Source organism: Canis aureus, chromosome X (genome assembly GCF_053574225.1).
Source record: "Canis aureus isolate CA01 chromosome X, VMU_Caureus_v.1.0, whole genome shotgun sequence".
Taxonomy (NCBI): Eukaryota; Metazoa; Chordata; class Mammalia; order Carnivora; family Canidae; genus Canis; species Canis aureus.
Genome location: NC_135649.1, coordinates 68,858,334 through 68,874,474, shown reverse-complemented (window position 1 = coordinate 68,874,474; position 16,141 = coordinate 68,858,334). Strand labels below are relative to the sequence as shown.

The 16,141-nt window shown below is 39.5% G+C and overlaps 1 long non-coding RNA gene across 2 annotated transcripts; it reads left to right on the top strand.

The window, feature by feature from the left end:
- Positions 1–266: 266 nt before the first annotated feature.
- On the top strand, positions 267–15,926 carry LOC144307888 (uncharacterized). 2 transcript variants are annotated; one of them, XR_013374565.1, is made up of 3 exons: positions 267–354; positions 14,094–14,322; positions 15,817–15,926. It is a non-coding gene; the product is annotated as an uncharacterized LOC144307888 (long non-coding RNA). The 2 variants fall into 2 exon arrangements; XR_013374566.1 differs by lacking the exon at positions 267–354 and adding an exon at positions 1,609–1,675.
- Positions 15,927–16,141: the final 215 nt, after the last annotated feature.

The following is a 16,141-nucleotide window of genomic DNA, read 5'->3' as shown; positions in this document are numbered from 1 at the left end:
GCTGCCCCGGAACCTGCATCTCCGATACGCAGCGCCCCATATTCTGGGAAGCCCTACAGGCGGAATCTGCCAATCGCTGCTCCCCAACCCAAGAATGGTCTTCTACCGTATATCTATCGGCAGCGGGCACTGCCTCGCAAACCGGGACCTTGCAGTGATAGGCCGAAGCCCCGTGACCTTAATAAGTCAGGGTTTTGCGCGAAAATAGAAGGGTACTCTCAGAGAGTGGGGTTCCAACGATAATACTAAGAATCTAGAACGCAGCCCTGCCACCTGTGCCCCTGGAGGTTTCAGTTCATTCCACACGCAACTGACCATTCAGCAGTATGGTGCCAGGGAAGCAGCCAGAATGGGGTAAATGTGATTGCTCATTCTCACTTTTCAGGAAAATTGGGGCATATCTTCATCCTCCACTTGTTACCACATAAAGCTAACCCCAAGTGTACTAAGATACTATATTTTTTAGCAAAATGAGGACATTTATTTCATATCTTCTATCTCTACACTGCAGAACTCCGTACTTGACACTGCTCAGAGGCTGCTTGCAGCCCATAGCAGAGATAGAATACATGTCTAAATGAGAAAATATCTATGGACATATTGATATTTATGTCACTAATTTACATATGGCCCGCATTAAGGGGTAGTGCCCCACATTAAGGCTGGTGTTTTTAGGTCATTCTTTCTCCTCCCTACACTGCCTGTTCTGCTATTTCCCATGTCACTGATGCCTGAAACCCTTTCAACAGAGTACCAGGCCCTATAATTTCACAGTTAAGTTATTTAATTCAATTTAACTGATACCTACTAAGCAACAACTCATGTGCCAGGAACCATGCTAAACACTAAAGACCTACAGTTGAATAAAGGAGTCTCTGCCCTCAAAGAGTTAACATTCTTTATTGAAAGAATGGGAGACAAGTCAATAAAACTAATGACAAATACAAAATAAGTGAATATTCAAAGCAGGACATAGGACATGAATAATGGAAGGAATTAGGAAAGGCTTTCAGGAGGAAGAAATGTCTGAGTTTGACAGACCTGAAAAGATATAAAGGATAAATAGAAGTGGAAATGGGAAAAGTCAACTTCTTGCAGAGGGAATAGCATATGCAAAGTCATCCTGATAAGAAACAGCATATTTTTAGGCAGTTGTCACCAATTCAGATTGTGTAAAGAAAGTGCTTAGAGAGGTAGGCTGGCTGGGGACAGGGGTGATCCTTCCCCAGGATCATAAAGTGTCAGTGTCATTAAGAATGAAGCAAAGGATCTCTGGCTTTACAAAGTAGGTGATAGGGATCCATTGAAGGCTTTTTTAAAAGAGTTTATTATTTATTTATTTATTTTTAAGAGAGAGCTGCACATGATGGGGGAGGGGCAGAGGGACAAGGACAATCAGACTTCCTGCTGAGCAGGCACCCTGGGATCAAGACCTGAGCCAAAAGCAGAGGCTTGACTTAACTGACTGAACCACCCAGGCATCCCTACACTGAAGGATTTCCAACAGAAGAAAAAACACAATCGTATTTGTGTGTTAGAAGGATTGTTTCCAGGCAACATGGAATGTGTATTTGAATTGAATGAGACTAATTATGAGAGTATCGACAATATGACTTGGAATCAGGTGGTGATGGTGGGAGTGAAGAAAAAGAAAGGACTGATATTGAGAAAATAGGTAAAACTCGTGTCTGAGTAAGTACGGTGGTAGTATAGTTTAGGGCTTAGGTGTGTGAACTATGGACTTAGGATGCTCTGGGTTTAAATCCCTGCTTCCTAGCTGTATGGCCTTGAGCAAGTTATCCAGTTTTCCTCATCTGTAAAATAGAAATGATGAGACTAAAAGCCACCTCTGGGGCTTTTGTGAGAATTAAATGAAACAAAATATGTGTGACCAGTAAGTGTTCAGTTAACTATTAGCTATTATTACTATTTGAGGAGAAAGGAAAGAAATTGAAAATGACTCCTAGTTTTCTGATCTAGGTAACTGGGTGGATGCTGTGGTACCACCAATCAAAATTGAAATTGCAGAAAGAAGAGTAAGTTTCAGAGGGAAGACCAGAAGTTCAGTTTAGAAAAATCTGGGATGTCTGTAGGACACTGTGGTTGAGATGTCCAGCAGGCAGCTGGAAATACTGGTCTGCAGCTTGAGGGTGGGATCAAGGTTAGAGAGAGAGATTTGGGAGTCATTAGCATATAATGGACAAAGAAAAATGTGAAGAGTCAAGGACAGAAGATTTTAAAATTGGTGAAACCAGGCAGTGTTGATGAGAATATAAACCTGTGCGGTTTTTCTGGGAGGCAAATTGGCAGTATATATTTTCAAAAAAACCTTTGACCTCAAGAAACTTGTAATACTGGTTGTCTCTGAGAACAAGAGTCAGGGACGGCAGGGAGAGTTGTTTTTCATTTTTATCGCATTTATGTTCAGGTACTTTTGTATTTAAATTTTTGTCAGTGTTATTTACTGAAACTATTGACTCAAAAATTTCACGTCCAATCATTTATCCTGAGAAAATAATCAGTCACCTAAAGATACCGGTATATGGAGCTTGTCTTTAAGAGTAAACAATAGGGGATCCCTGGGTGGCTCAGCGGTTTAGCGCCTGCCTTTGGCTCAGGGTGTGAGTCCCACATCAGGCTCCTGGCGTGGAGTCTGCTCCGTCTCTCTCTCTCTGTCTTTCATGAATAAATAAATAAAGTCTTTTTAAAAAGAGTAAATAAGGATCCCTGGGTGGCGCAGCGGTTTAGCGCCTGCCTTTGGCCCAGGGCGCGATCCTGGAGACCTGGGATCGAATCCCACGTCGGGCTCCTGGTGCACGGAGCCTGCTTCTCCCTCTGCCTGTGTCTCTGCCTCTCTCTCTCTCTCACTGTGTGCCTATCATAAAAAAAAGAGTAAATAGTTGTTCATTTTATGCAATGGAATTTTTGTAGCTATTTTTTTCTAACTTGTAAATGGTCTTAATATGGAGAGTCTCACACAGGAGTAAGTGGGTCCTAGGTTTTATAGACTTTTTATCTCAGTCACTTCCTGCGTAAAATACAGTCTTTTCTATATGGCCAAATTCAGGGTTCTCTTTTGTATCCATTTAAAATGATGTTTTATATCCAATGACATGGAATGATGCCCACGAAAAAGCAAAAAAAAAAAAAAAAAAAAAAAAAACCTGGTAGAATATATTGTAATGTGATACCATTTGTATTACTGGATATGATATGTATAATAATTTTTGAAGACTGGAAGGATATAAATCAAAAATCCCAGTAATGGTTACCTCTGTGTGGTGAGGATTCAGTTGGAATTTATGTTTTTATTTATAATTTTCTAAAGGGTATGATTTTTACATAATGAACATATATTCTTTTTTTAATCAGAAAAAAATTTTCCCATTTGGGAAAAACATTAAAGGGTAGGCACAGAAGAGAAGCTTGTGAAGGGGACTGGGAAGAAGTAGTCTGAGAGGTAGAAAGAGAACCAGGAGACAATACTGATCTGAAGGGGAGAGATAAGAAATTTTCCAAAAGGAGCAAGCCAGTACATAGTTAACAGTGTTTAATACAGTGTTAACAGTCAAATAATATAAGGCCTGGGAGCTGTCCATTAAATTTGACAATTGCTTAAATGAGAGCAGTTTCAGTGGAGCACAGGAGGTAGAATCCAGATGGCAGGGGACTGAGAATCTGATCAGAGCTGGAGAAGTGGAAACATTTAGTAGAGACTATTCTTTTGAGAAGCTGGCCCAATAAAGAAATGTGGTAGCTAGAGGGCAATGTGCTGTCGAAAAAGGGTTTGTTTAAAAAGAGAAGAGTCTTGAGTATGTTTAACAGCTGGGGGAGAGGGCTTTCATAGAAAGTAGAAAGTTGAATATGCAGGTAAGGCTTAAAATCAAATAGCCCTAGGAGAATTGTACAAGTTAAATTCATAATGAGAAGTAAATACATAGTCTTTAATAAAAAAGAGAGAAAGATTTGATGGGGGGAGAGTAGAGTAGAAGGTACTGGGCTAATTAAATCCTTTGCAGTAATAACAGATAACAGCTGTTACCAGCTGGCACGCAAGCACACTCACACACACACGCAATTTTTTGCTTTTTGTGAGAGGCACAGAGCTTCACATTTACCAAGTGATGTTGAACAAGGCACAGTTATCCTGTGCCTCAATTATCACACCAAAAAAAAAAATCCAGTCAAATCTCTTGGCAAACAGATGACTTCAAAATTCAATGTGAGCAATACCCATTTTTCTCTCTATTGGTTTCTTTGACCGTGCTCATTCTTTGTCAAAAGGAGTCCGGGGGATCGGGGTAGCAAAAGACAGAGATTTGGGATCCTCACATTGGAAGGAATCTCATTAGTTCATCTCATTCCTGCCCATGAGGAATACTATACCTTAAACACCTATCCATCTTCCTGCTCATAAATTTTTCCAAAAGGGGATTGCACAATCTCCAACTTGGTGTTATGCAATTGTACTGACAAGAAATCCTCTCTAGTCTTTATTCAGACTGTCCCGAGGAAATGGAAAATCAAAAGCCCTTATAATTCGGGGGCTTTGTGTTCTTGGGAGCAAGGGTGTGGAATTGCAAGGAGGGAGTAGTGGGAAAATCTGAGTGTAAAAGAGGTAGCGCTATGAGGAAAACCAGAGAGCAGAGAGCTGCACTCATGACGTAAAACCTCTACTCCAGGGAATATGGATCCAGGGTTTAGCTGCCTTGCTGTAGAACCCTGCTTTCTTTCCATACACACCTATCTAGCTGCCTACTACCATTACTGACTTCTCCCCTTCCTGAAGTTCATTTAACCCTAATTTCACCTGGCACCTCCCTAGGGCTAAGTCTCTACTTTAAATCCTTTCTGAAAGTTGTCGGTTCCCTTCCTATGTTGATGAAGTGGCCTTTAAATACCCAGCTTGTCTACTTAATTTGGCAACGGTATTTATTTTACTAAAATCTCTGGATCACCTAGGGGTGAGGGCAATTTGGGAAAAAGTGATGTGGCCTAAGTATGTGAGCATCTATGCAGGTTTATGCAGGGTCGCCAAAGACCTAACTCTAGCTGACATGGGTTCATCCTCCAGCTTCCCTACAGATGTTTGTTAATTACCTAATGATTTATCTAGTAAGACCTGGAAAGATAATCATGTTGCAGTTACTCAGCCTTCTTCCCTTAATAAAAGCTAACATTCATCGAACACTTCACCAAATTCCAGGCACTCTTAAGTACTTTAGATATTTTAACTCCACTAATCCTTAAAACAAGCCTATGGCATAGGTGCTATTTTTATATCCGCATTTTATTGGTGATACACAAATTAAGCAATTTGCCCCAAATCACACAGCTAATAAATGATAAAGCTGGGATTTGAACCCAGACAGCCTGGTTTGGGGGCCTAGGTTTTTAACCAGACTCTCAAAGGAGATTCTTTTAACCCTGTATGTTACTACAAAGGAAATAATGAAAAAAAGTTAGAAGAGGAAAAAGGAGAGAAAGCAAAGAAGTACATATGGTGGGAAGGGGTAGAATGTCACTAACAACTGCCCAATAACATTCTGGTGTAAGCTGCTTACTCCTGCCTAGATGTCGTTCTTCATCTGTTTCGTCTTTAGCCTGAAACCTTTTGTGTTAAATTGTTTTCTTAATAACTATGAGAATTTCAAGCCTGTTTAATTCCTGCCCATCATTCAAAGCCAAATGCAGGTCCCACCTCCTCCATAAAGCCTCCATACTTGTCCAGTCTACAGTAAATTTTAAAAACTTTACAGACTTATTGTCAGTAATGTTCATTTGGCTCTGACTCCCATTCTTAATTAGCCTTTTGTGTATTTTTGTCTCATCTTACCAACCATACTGTAAACTCCCTAACAGAAGAGACTAAAACTTCTATTTCTCTTGCATCTTGCATCTCCCATAATACCTAATACAGTATGTTGCAAATAATAGACATGGTAAATATTTGTTGTTTGACAGAATGATTGAAAAATCTCAGTCTGTATCAAATCTTGGTTAACCCATGCACCATTTAGTGAAGAACTATGCACTTAATGTGTACTCAGTAAACATTAGCAGTGATTACAAAATCACTCAAGAAGTCTTCATGGAGTTTCTACAGTGTCTAGAGAATGGTACTGTGGGGATAGAAATGAAATAAAGGAACGCAGCTTCTACCTTTGAAGAATTTAGATTAGTCTTCTCTTATTAGCTCAATGCATACTATCTCCCTTCTCTGAATTCCTGCTGCATTTGAAGTCAGGACTAGTGATCACTCACTTGTTGTCTCCCCCAATTCAATTGTAAGCTCTTCAAAGGAAATATATAGCACTGTGCTGGGAACATAATAGAATCATAGAATTGGAAGAGATATTAGAGCTCTCCCTATGATCAAACTTCCCATCCAGCCCTGATCCAACTCTCATTTAATTATATGCTTCCAATATCAGGAATTAATGTATATAGGAAAAACAGGAGGAAGAGTAGTTTCGGGGGCTGTATAATGAGTTGTATTTTTGACTACGTGCAGTTTAATATGATTGTTAGGCAACCAGGTGGAGACAAATAGCTGAAATTCAAGTCTTGATCTCAGGAGAGAGGTCAGGGCTGAAGATAGAGATTTAGGAGTCTTGGCATGCTTGTGTATTGCAGTTGAAACACTAAGATTGAGTAAGACTGCCAAGGACAAGAGAAGAAAGGCACCAAGGACAAAGTCTTTGAGAATTCCTCTACCTAGAAAATGAGAGAAGAAATCAATGAGGTGGAAGAACTGGAAGACAAAGAAGGGAGTTGTTTTTTTTTTTTTTTAAAGACATATGTTTTTTTAATTTATTTATGATAGTCACAGAGAGAGAGAGAGAGAGAGGCAGAGACATAGGCAGAGGGAGAAGCAGGCTCCATGCACCAGGAGCCCGATGTGGGATTCGATCCGGGTCTCCAGGATCACGCCCTGGGCCAAAGGCAGGCGCCAAACCGCTGCGCCACCCAGGGCTCCCCAAAGAAGGGAGTTGTAAAGAAAGGCTGGTCACCAGAGTCAATGGAGGATGGAGCAATGAAGTTGGAGAGGATAAGACTGAGATACATTTAATCTGGTAATTAAGAAGGCAGACCCATGATAACCCTAAAGAAAACAGTCTTAGTGAAGTAGGTTCTATTTTTACTTTTGTTCCCCATAATGCCTGGCACAATGCCTGGCTTAATGCATATTTGTTGAATAACTGAATAGAGGGTAGCCCCGGTGGCTCAGCAGTTTAGCGCCGCCTTCAGTCCAGAGCATGATCCTGGACACCCGGAATCGAGTCCTACGTCGGGCTCCCTGCATGGAGCCTGCTTCTCCCTCTGCCTGTGTCTCTGTCTCTCTTTCTGTGTCTCTCATGAATAAATAAATAAAATCTTTTTAAAAAACCTGAATAGATGGATGAATTGTAGTTCCTGCCAAAAACAGGAGATGATAGGAAAAAGGGAAAAAGCAAACAAGTTACCCCTTTTTTCTCTGAAGAAGAGAAGATGAGTGATAGTTTAGAGAAATGTTAAGGTGAAAAAGAGAGAAGTTGAGGGCTATGATTTTCCTCCCAAAATATGAAGTAAGCTTATCTAAGTATCTCTCACAGATTCCATTCTTAGTTTGATGGAGTAAACTCTCAACAGATAGCAACTATAAACTCTGAATTAAACATACACACACACACATCCCTGAAAGTTCCAGGCAGTGAACAAAAGCAGGCAGTTATTGGAAGGAGGTTGGAACAAGGGAACAGCATTGGACAAGATTTCCATTTTTATGGCTTTAGCCTAAGGGCAGACAGCAGTCACCAGCCATACCACTAAAACTACATTAGGAAACCCTCATCTTTCTAGCCTTGAGAACCAAAAGACTGGGCCTGGGGCAACCACAATTTCTAGGAAGTGAGGGTGTATTTCAGGAAGATATCCTGAGAAAGGGAAACCTAAATTATCTGGATGAATTCTTCCCAAGACTTATCCTGAACCATGCATGCATAGATAGGACAGGCTCGAAGCTACTTCCATCTACAACTAAAACAAACATAACAGATTTGAGTGGCTACCCATGACAGGCAGGCAGAATTTTCAGTTAGAATCTAACCAAGCTAATTGCCTGCTGAAACAAATACAGCCACACTCTTCAGAGGAATATAACAGAATCAGAGTCTTTACAACATAACATTCACTAAGTCTTGGAAACCCTACAAAATTACTCAATATATAAAGAAGCAGGAAAATGTGACCCATTCTTAGGGGAAAGACAATTAATGGAAGCTAACCCTGAAATGATGATGCATGATGAAGAGAGAAAAATATCCCAGTGATGAAGGAAAAGATAGGAAACCTGAGTGGAAAAATAGAAAATATAAAAAAGAACTAAATGGAAATTCTATTACTTAAAAACACAATATCTGAAATAAAAAAAATAACTAGATGGACTTAAAAGCTGAGTTAGATAACAGAGGAAGGAGTTAGTGAACTTGAAGATATAGTAATAAAAAGCATCTGACTTGAAGATGAAAGAGGATTGAGAAAAGTGCACGGAGGCTTGCAGACCTGCAGGACAATATAAAAGGTCTCAAATGTGTATAATTAGAGTCCCTGAAGAAGAGGAAAGAGAGAATGGGTTCAGAAACATTATTAGAAGAAATCATGGTTTAACACTTCCCAAATTTGGAAAAACAAACAAATACACACACACACACACACACACACACACACACACACTTACAGGCTCAAGCTCAACAAAGCCCAAACAGGATGAATATGAAGAAAACTGCACCTATGTGTAACCTAATCAAGCTGCTGGTGACCAAAGATCAAGAGAAATCTTGAAAGCAGTGAAAGAGAGAAAAAGGTACATAATCATTATAATGGTTCCAATAGCAATGGACATAATCATTATAACAATTCCAGTAGCAACGGACTGCTCCTCAGAAATAATGGATGCTAGAAGACAGTAGAAAACATCTGTCAATTTCTTGGGGGGAAAATCACTTTCAACCAGAATTCTATGTTCAGTAAAAATATTCTTCAAGAATAAAGGCAAAATAAAGACATCTTTAGGTAAAAGAGAGTCTCTCTCATGCTTGCAAGCCTTTATTCGGGGGGGGGTCCCTGTGTCTGGAACACACAATCCCTGTCCAAGTCTCCTCCCTAGATTCAGCTTGCCTCATAGAATCCGTCCTGATCTCCCAAGTACAAGTTAGATGCCCCTCGTTTATACACCTATAGCTCCTCGTAGTTCCCCAACCTCAGTATTTATCCTGCTGTCTGTAATTGATTGTTTAATTGCCTGTGAACTCCACTAGACAATACGCTTCATGAGGGCAAACATTTTGCTTTTCTGTAATAGGCCCTCAATCAGTATTTATTGAATAAAAGAGAAAACATCTGATTCCAAAGTAGTTTCTTCTTTCTAACCACCTGGGGCTGTCATCATGGAGAGAAAGGTCTTGACACTAGTATAAGATTCACTATGACTATACTCTCAAACTTTACAGGGAAACATACTGTTCTCTGAAAAACTGCAGCTTTCATTAAACTATCATTAGCCCATGATTAACATGGGCAGTTACTGTTTGAGGACAATCTAAATGCACTTAACACAGATCCTTGGCAATTAATGCTTGTGAAAGTCCTCATTTTAATACTACTTCAAGATAAATGGCTAGCAATATGGAAAGATTAAACCATGGTACATCCAATTGATAAAATATTATATAGATTTGAAAAGTATATTTATCAACCTGTGTGATAATTTGAAAACATCCTTATATGCTAAGTGGGGGAGAAACCCAAAATACAAAATTATACATATAGTGTTATTATATGCAATTTCTTTAAAAAAAATCTACATAGAACAGAGGCCCCTGGCTCAATAGAGCATGCAACTCTTGATCTTGCGGTCACGAGTTCAAGCCCCACACTGGCGGTAGATTTTACTTTAAAAAATGTATATAGAAGGAAAAATAACACTGGAAAGAAATAGAGCAAACATTACTATAGTTTTTTCATTGGGTGATGGAACTATGAGTTCCATCCAAATATTTTTCTCTGTATTTTACAAGTTTTCTTGAATAAACATGCATTACTTCTATAGCAACTTCTAAAAGAAAGTCTAAAGGGAGGTACACCAGACCACAATAACAAGGAAAACAGGACTATGTTTAAGCCTTCTTTCTCTTTAACTTATATCTTAATGGCCTGATACCACTTGCAGATTAACTGTGTGCATGACCTTATTGAAGGATGCTATAAGACTGGCCTCAGGAAAAGCAGAAAGGGGATCAACAGTGGAAGCTGCCAGAGGCAGGAGAAAGAGACTAAGCAAAGAGATCAGAGAAAGTAAACATAAAAGAACAGGAACAGAAGGGGGAAGGGAAAAAACAAGAGGATAGGTATACTTTCATACATTGGCATCCATATAAAAAAGAGGAGTTAGTCCTGGATTTTTAGGACAGGCAGAGATAGCATATTTTTCATGTTATTTTATTATTGTGCTTATTAAGAAGTTTGTGTATTTGTGCTCTGTGCCCCCACTATTCCTTCCAGGGTTGGGCTGTGTATTTCTTCAGCCCACACGTGCTGTCATATCTGCCTGATGCTGCCAGGGAAGATCAGCTAGACGCTAGATCTGGACATTCTGGAGCCTACTCTGGGAGCAAATTGCATAACCACGTGCCTATCTATGTGAGCTATAGATTTAGCAAGCTCTGTGGGACAGTCAGGAACCTTCTGGGTGATAAAGGAGATCTGGATGGGAATTCAGGGTATCCCAGAGGCATTTATGAAAAACAAGAAAGTAGATCAGTTCTCTCTGGGTCTAAACCCCATTTACAATACACAGTTCAACTAACTGAACAATGCTGGCTCATAGCCAAGACCATTTTTGTAAGATTTCTGTACTATTCTAATGATCTTGTATACACTTCAGTCATTTTTGAAGCTTTTACTGGGCTAGTGAGATGACTGATAGGGTATTTTAGCTTATTAAAGTGAGGGTGTTGAGATCAGAAATGAATTTCTACATAGTTTGGGTTGACTATCATCATTCCCAGAAACACAGGCTTTCTGGCAACCTTGTCTTTTCTGATAATCCATCTTTTAACCCATCTGGGAACTAGGAACAAGGAGACTTACCCTTAAAAGAAGGACATGTAAAAGGACCAATACAAGATCTTAGCATCATCCATTGGCCTTTGGACACAATTGTCTTAGAGCCCCTGATCATGTCATTTGTAGTATAAAAGATTGTGGCTTCCATTATCCTATACAAGAGTCTTGTACCATCCAATACAGTCCCCACTAGCCACATGTGACCAAGTTTAAATTAAAGTAAAATTAAAACTCAGCTCCTCAGTTTCCTGGCCACATTTCATTTAATAAGCTACCATGTTGGACAGTGCAGATACAGAACATTTCCATCATCATGGAGAGTTATGCTGGACAGCATTGTGAATCTAGGCTCACAGAATGGTGATACTTGGGGACGGAGTATCTCTGTGTCTTCATGTAAATGACTTATTTTTTTCTTAGTTCAAGTTGTCGCTTTGCATTGATATGCTCAGAATAACTAGGGAAGTTGAGGCAGTTCAGCAAACTTGTTAGCTCTCTTCACACACACACAAACACACACACACAGATGAGAATTCTCCTTTAGAGCATGGCTAAATAAATGTGGCATATTCATTAAATGGAATATCATACAACAGTTAAAGGGAATGAGCTACATGTATCAATAAATAAATCTCAAAAACTTTTGTCGTGTGAAAAAAGCCAGTTGCCGAACATAACCATTTACTGCACACAAAACAATATGACATTTTTCCTACTCTTATGTATTTTTTTAAGATCCGGAAGAATACATATGAAACTCATGACAGTGTTAACTTCAGGAAGGGGTAAGGGTAAATGGAATAAGGGATCACAGGGACTTTTAACTCTTTCCTTAATGTTCTAAAATTTTTTTGGAGATTTTAAGTAATTTCTACATGCAATATGGAGCTCAAACTTACAACCCCAAGATCGAGATTCCCATGCTCTACTGACAACCAGCCAGGCACCCCTGTAATGTTCTAAATTTTTAAAGGAAAACATATTCATATATAACTTGTGTAATTACAATTATTAAAACAGAACATGAATTTGTATGCAAAATATAAATATGTAAAAATATGGTCATGGAAAAAATAAGGGAAGTACACAAAACTCTAATGATAATCGTGTTGACATGGTAGGATCCTGGGTAATTATTTTATCCTATTTTTCTGTTTTTAACAAGTTTTTTGTCTTGTGGCTGTAATGTTAAGACAATAAAGATTTTAAAATACAAAACAAGTACACCTTTATGCTGCAGACATAGTATTATCACATGTCAGGTGTAGCTCTTAAGAGGCAACTGGCTCTGGTACATAATTAGAGCCAGAAATAACAGCTCAACATTATTTATGTAAAAAAAAATTGTCCTTGGTGGCAGTCTCCAAAATTCAATTTGTTAATATAAAACCTCATTCTGCAGCAAATTCATACTGCCAGGCATGCTGGGACCCTACGGTTCCTAAAACCAGAGGTTCCATTGGAATATTTATGAGACTTCCCTTCTTAGGCCTTATGCCCAGGCCACCTGACTGGTTACAGACTTTGAAAATTGTTCAAATCAAAAATCCCTCCTCTGTGGCATGGAACTCACATCCAAAACCTGCTGCCTGCCAAAAAATCTGGCTTCACCTGCACCCTACCTCCAAGGTGATGTGAGGTAAACATCCATTCAGGCAACAACACTGGGCAGGCTTCTCAACTTTCAAGTTAGAATGTAAACCCTGTCACCCAACCACCTGTTCATCTGGCCTCCAAAACATATGGATCCTGCCTCAATTGACAACAGAGCATACCAACACTTCTGGCCTTCACCAGAGAAGTGTAGTCAGCTTCTGAGGTCCTGTCAAAAGGCTGGCTGTGAGAAGAGATATTTATGGAATATATTGTAAGGGACAGGGACATTCTATCCATCCACTCCTTTAGGTGGCATTTTAAGTTGTGTCCTCAGATCAAGTTAAAGCACCAGAAGGTTACATGCCTGAACCATATTAGCTCAGCCCCTGCAGAAATGCTTTAATGTTACACCCTTGGCTTTTAGTCAGGGTAGTTACAAGCAAGTAATATGAAAATCTCTTCTGTGTGTGTTATGAAACTGTTACTGAGGACATTGTCCTTTATGTTAATCTCGCATGAGAAATTTCTTATGGAATTTAATGCCAGCAATGAACCATTATGTAGCTGTTAAAAATTATAATTCTGGAAGACTAAATATGAAAGCGTGTTTATGACATGTTCATTGAAAAAACAAGAACACATTATGGTATATAGACTCTAATTGCAGCCATGTAAAATTATTTGTGTCTGTGGATGAAGACTGAGAGCTGATAGGCAAAGACAAAAATTGTATGAGGGCAATGGGATTCTAAATGTTTTTTCCAAAATTTTTGTTTGCTGTAGTCCTGTCTATTCACCTGGGAGAAAAAAGAATTTAGTGACAGGAAAATCTCTGTCCCTCTTGAGGAGTTGCTATGTGTCTTTCTGACAACAAGAATTACTATGTTCCCCCATCCCCTGGTTGCCCCAAAAGATGTACTTAACGTTGGTCATTGCACATTAGCTCCTCCATCCTTTCCATATGCCTCTCACATTCCATTTCTATAATCTCGTGATATTTGAAATCTTTTTTTTTTTCAGTAAAGTGCCCCAAATCCCTTATAGGAAGTGGCAAAATATGAAGCATTTTTCCCATTTTAAAAGTTATGCACAATAATAATAAATTGGAAATATATAAGGAAGCAAAAAGAAAAAAGATAACTGCTGTTAACACTTTTTTGGCATTTCTTCCTATTTTTTCTCAATTGTGTTTTAAACAAAATTGTAAGTATATAGCATGTAAAGTATCACATCCTGCTCCTTTCATGTAACTTTAAAATATAAGCATGGAAAAAATTAAATAAAAGTAGAGCATGTTTTCCTAAATTGGAAACTCATCTGGTTGATAACCCTGGTAAATATCATGCCAGTAGGACTTTTTTTTATAAAGATTTTATTTATCTATTTGACAGAGAAAGAACACAAGCAGAAGGAGCGGCAGGCAGAGGGAGAAGCAGGCTCCCCATGGAGCAGGGATCCCCATGTGGGACTAGGCTCCAGAACCTTGGGATCATGACCTGAGCCAAAGGCAGCCACTTAACCAACTGATCCACCCAAGTTCCCCACCAGTAGGACTTTCAAAGCTTAGAACCATTGAGGCCTGCAGGAAGAGTTAAAAACAAAGCTGGAAAGTCAGTTCGGGTAAGCCCAAAACCTGAGATGAAGCTTTGTGGCCCTTATTCCTTCAGTGGGGGGCCAGAACAGAATTGCATGGGTGTGAAGCGTAAGCCCAGGGAAGCTTAAGGCCAGAAGGGCAATCTGGGGTCTTGTGCCCAGATTGGAAATCACAGCGTATGGGATTTCAGAGTTAGGACAGACATTAGCTATCATCTAATACAATGTGCTCATTTACAACTGCAGAAACCAAAGCCAGAAGAGACAAATTGACTTGTGCAGGCTCTGGAGTCAGAATGCCTGGATTTGTCCCTCTGCTCTGTCAGTTAGTAACACTGGACGATAAGTAGATGCCTTTATCTTCTCCAAGTCTCATTTTCCTCGGTGAAAGGAAAATATACCATTTAACTCGCATGCTTCTTGTGTGGATTGGATCAGATAATCCACATAAAGCACTTAGCACAGTACCTAACACATAATAAAAGCTCAGTAAATGTTACTTTTTGATGGTAGTGTAATTATTCTCATGATTCAACTAGTTAGGGACAGTGCTATGACAAGGTCTCACATCTCCCGATGCCAGCTAGCTCTCTTTTCACTGTATTGGACTAACTTTCAGGGTCCAGAAAGAACCGAAAGCTGCCTTGAACTTAGTAGTGGTAGCAACTCAAATCTACTTGGGGCTAAACTCAAAGACTTTAGTCTGGGGTCCACTTCATATAAAAACACCTAGCCTGTGTCTGGAAAATAGTAGGCTCTTAAGAAAGGTGTGTTAATGGAGAAGATTCTTAAAAACAATGACAGGAGGACAGGACTGGCTTCTAAGAGAAGGATGAGAAATCTTTCACAGAGCACATAAAGAAGGACTTAGGAAGAGGACTACTAAAGCTATGTACATTCCATACATGTCTGTGAAGACCAGATACAAGTAGAGGTGGTGCTTCCTGAGATTCCTCCAACTTTCTCATTGTTATTTCTGTTAACCCTTTCATCTTTCCCTGTAGTTACTAGCAAAAACTCCTATACAAACTCTAGGTGTGTGTGTGTGTGTGTGTGTGTGTGTGTGATTTTTCAGAGTTGGGGAGGGTAAGAAAAGAGTGGAGAAATATCTATCCCAATTCAAATTAATAAAGCCAATTTGGCAGCAGGGTTGGGGGGGTGGCACCCAGGTAAAAAAGTGGGTGGTGGAAGTGAAAGAGAACTCAAAGAGGAAAAAAACAAGTTGGGAATGGGGAGCCAGCTGAGCCTGTGAACTCTGGGGCTGCAATTGGGGAAAAGGCCTGCCCTCCTACCCCGTCCATATCCTTCCATATCTGTTCATAATTTGTTACTAAAGTGGTTTTAGGGGGGCCTCCTGTTAGTCCTCTTTCCTGACCAATGTCTTTTTTATTTTTCAAGGCTGCCTTGCTAACCCTATCCCTTGACTAACATATATTCTAACGTTCCCACAGTAATAAGGTGAATAACCTTGACATCTCCAGATATGTGTTTTAAAGTAGCGGTGTTTTTATCATTCCACAGATCCTTTAACTCATCCTCCTAAATCATCTGGTCCTCTGGGTTACGGTCATTTTCATCTTTCCAGAATTTCAAGATATGTGCTCATCTCAACAATAAACACTCAATAAATATTTGTTGATTGATTTTGGAGTTTTATCATCTAGTTGGAGAGACAACATGCCGTTGTAAAACAAAAAGCTATGTAACTACAAGCACAAAATTAAAGAATACAAACTGTGTTCATAGAGGTTCAAGAGACATAAAGCAGATAAGTGACCTGTCAGGTTGGGCTCGTCAGGGAAAGTTTCCAAGAGCACGTTAAGTTTTGAGCTTTGAATTGGAAACT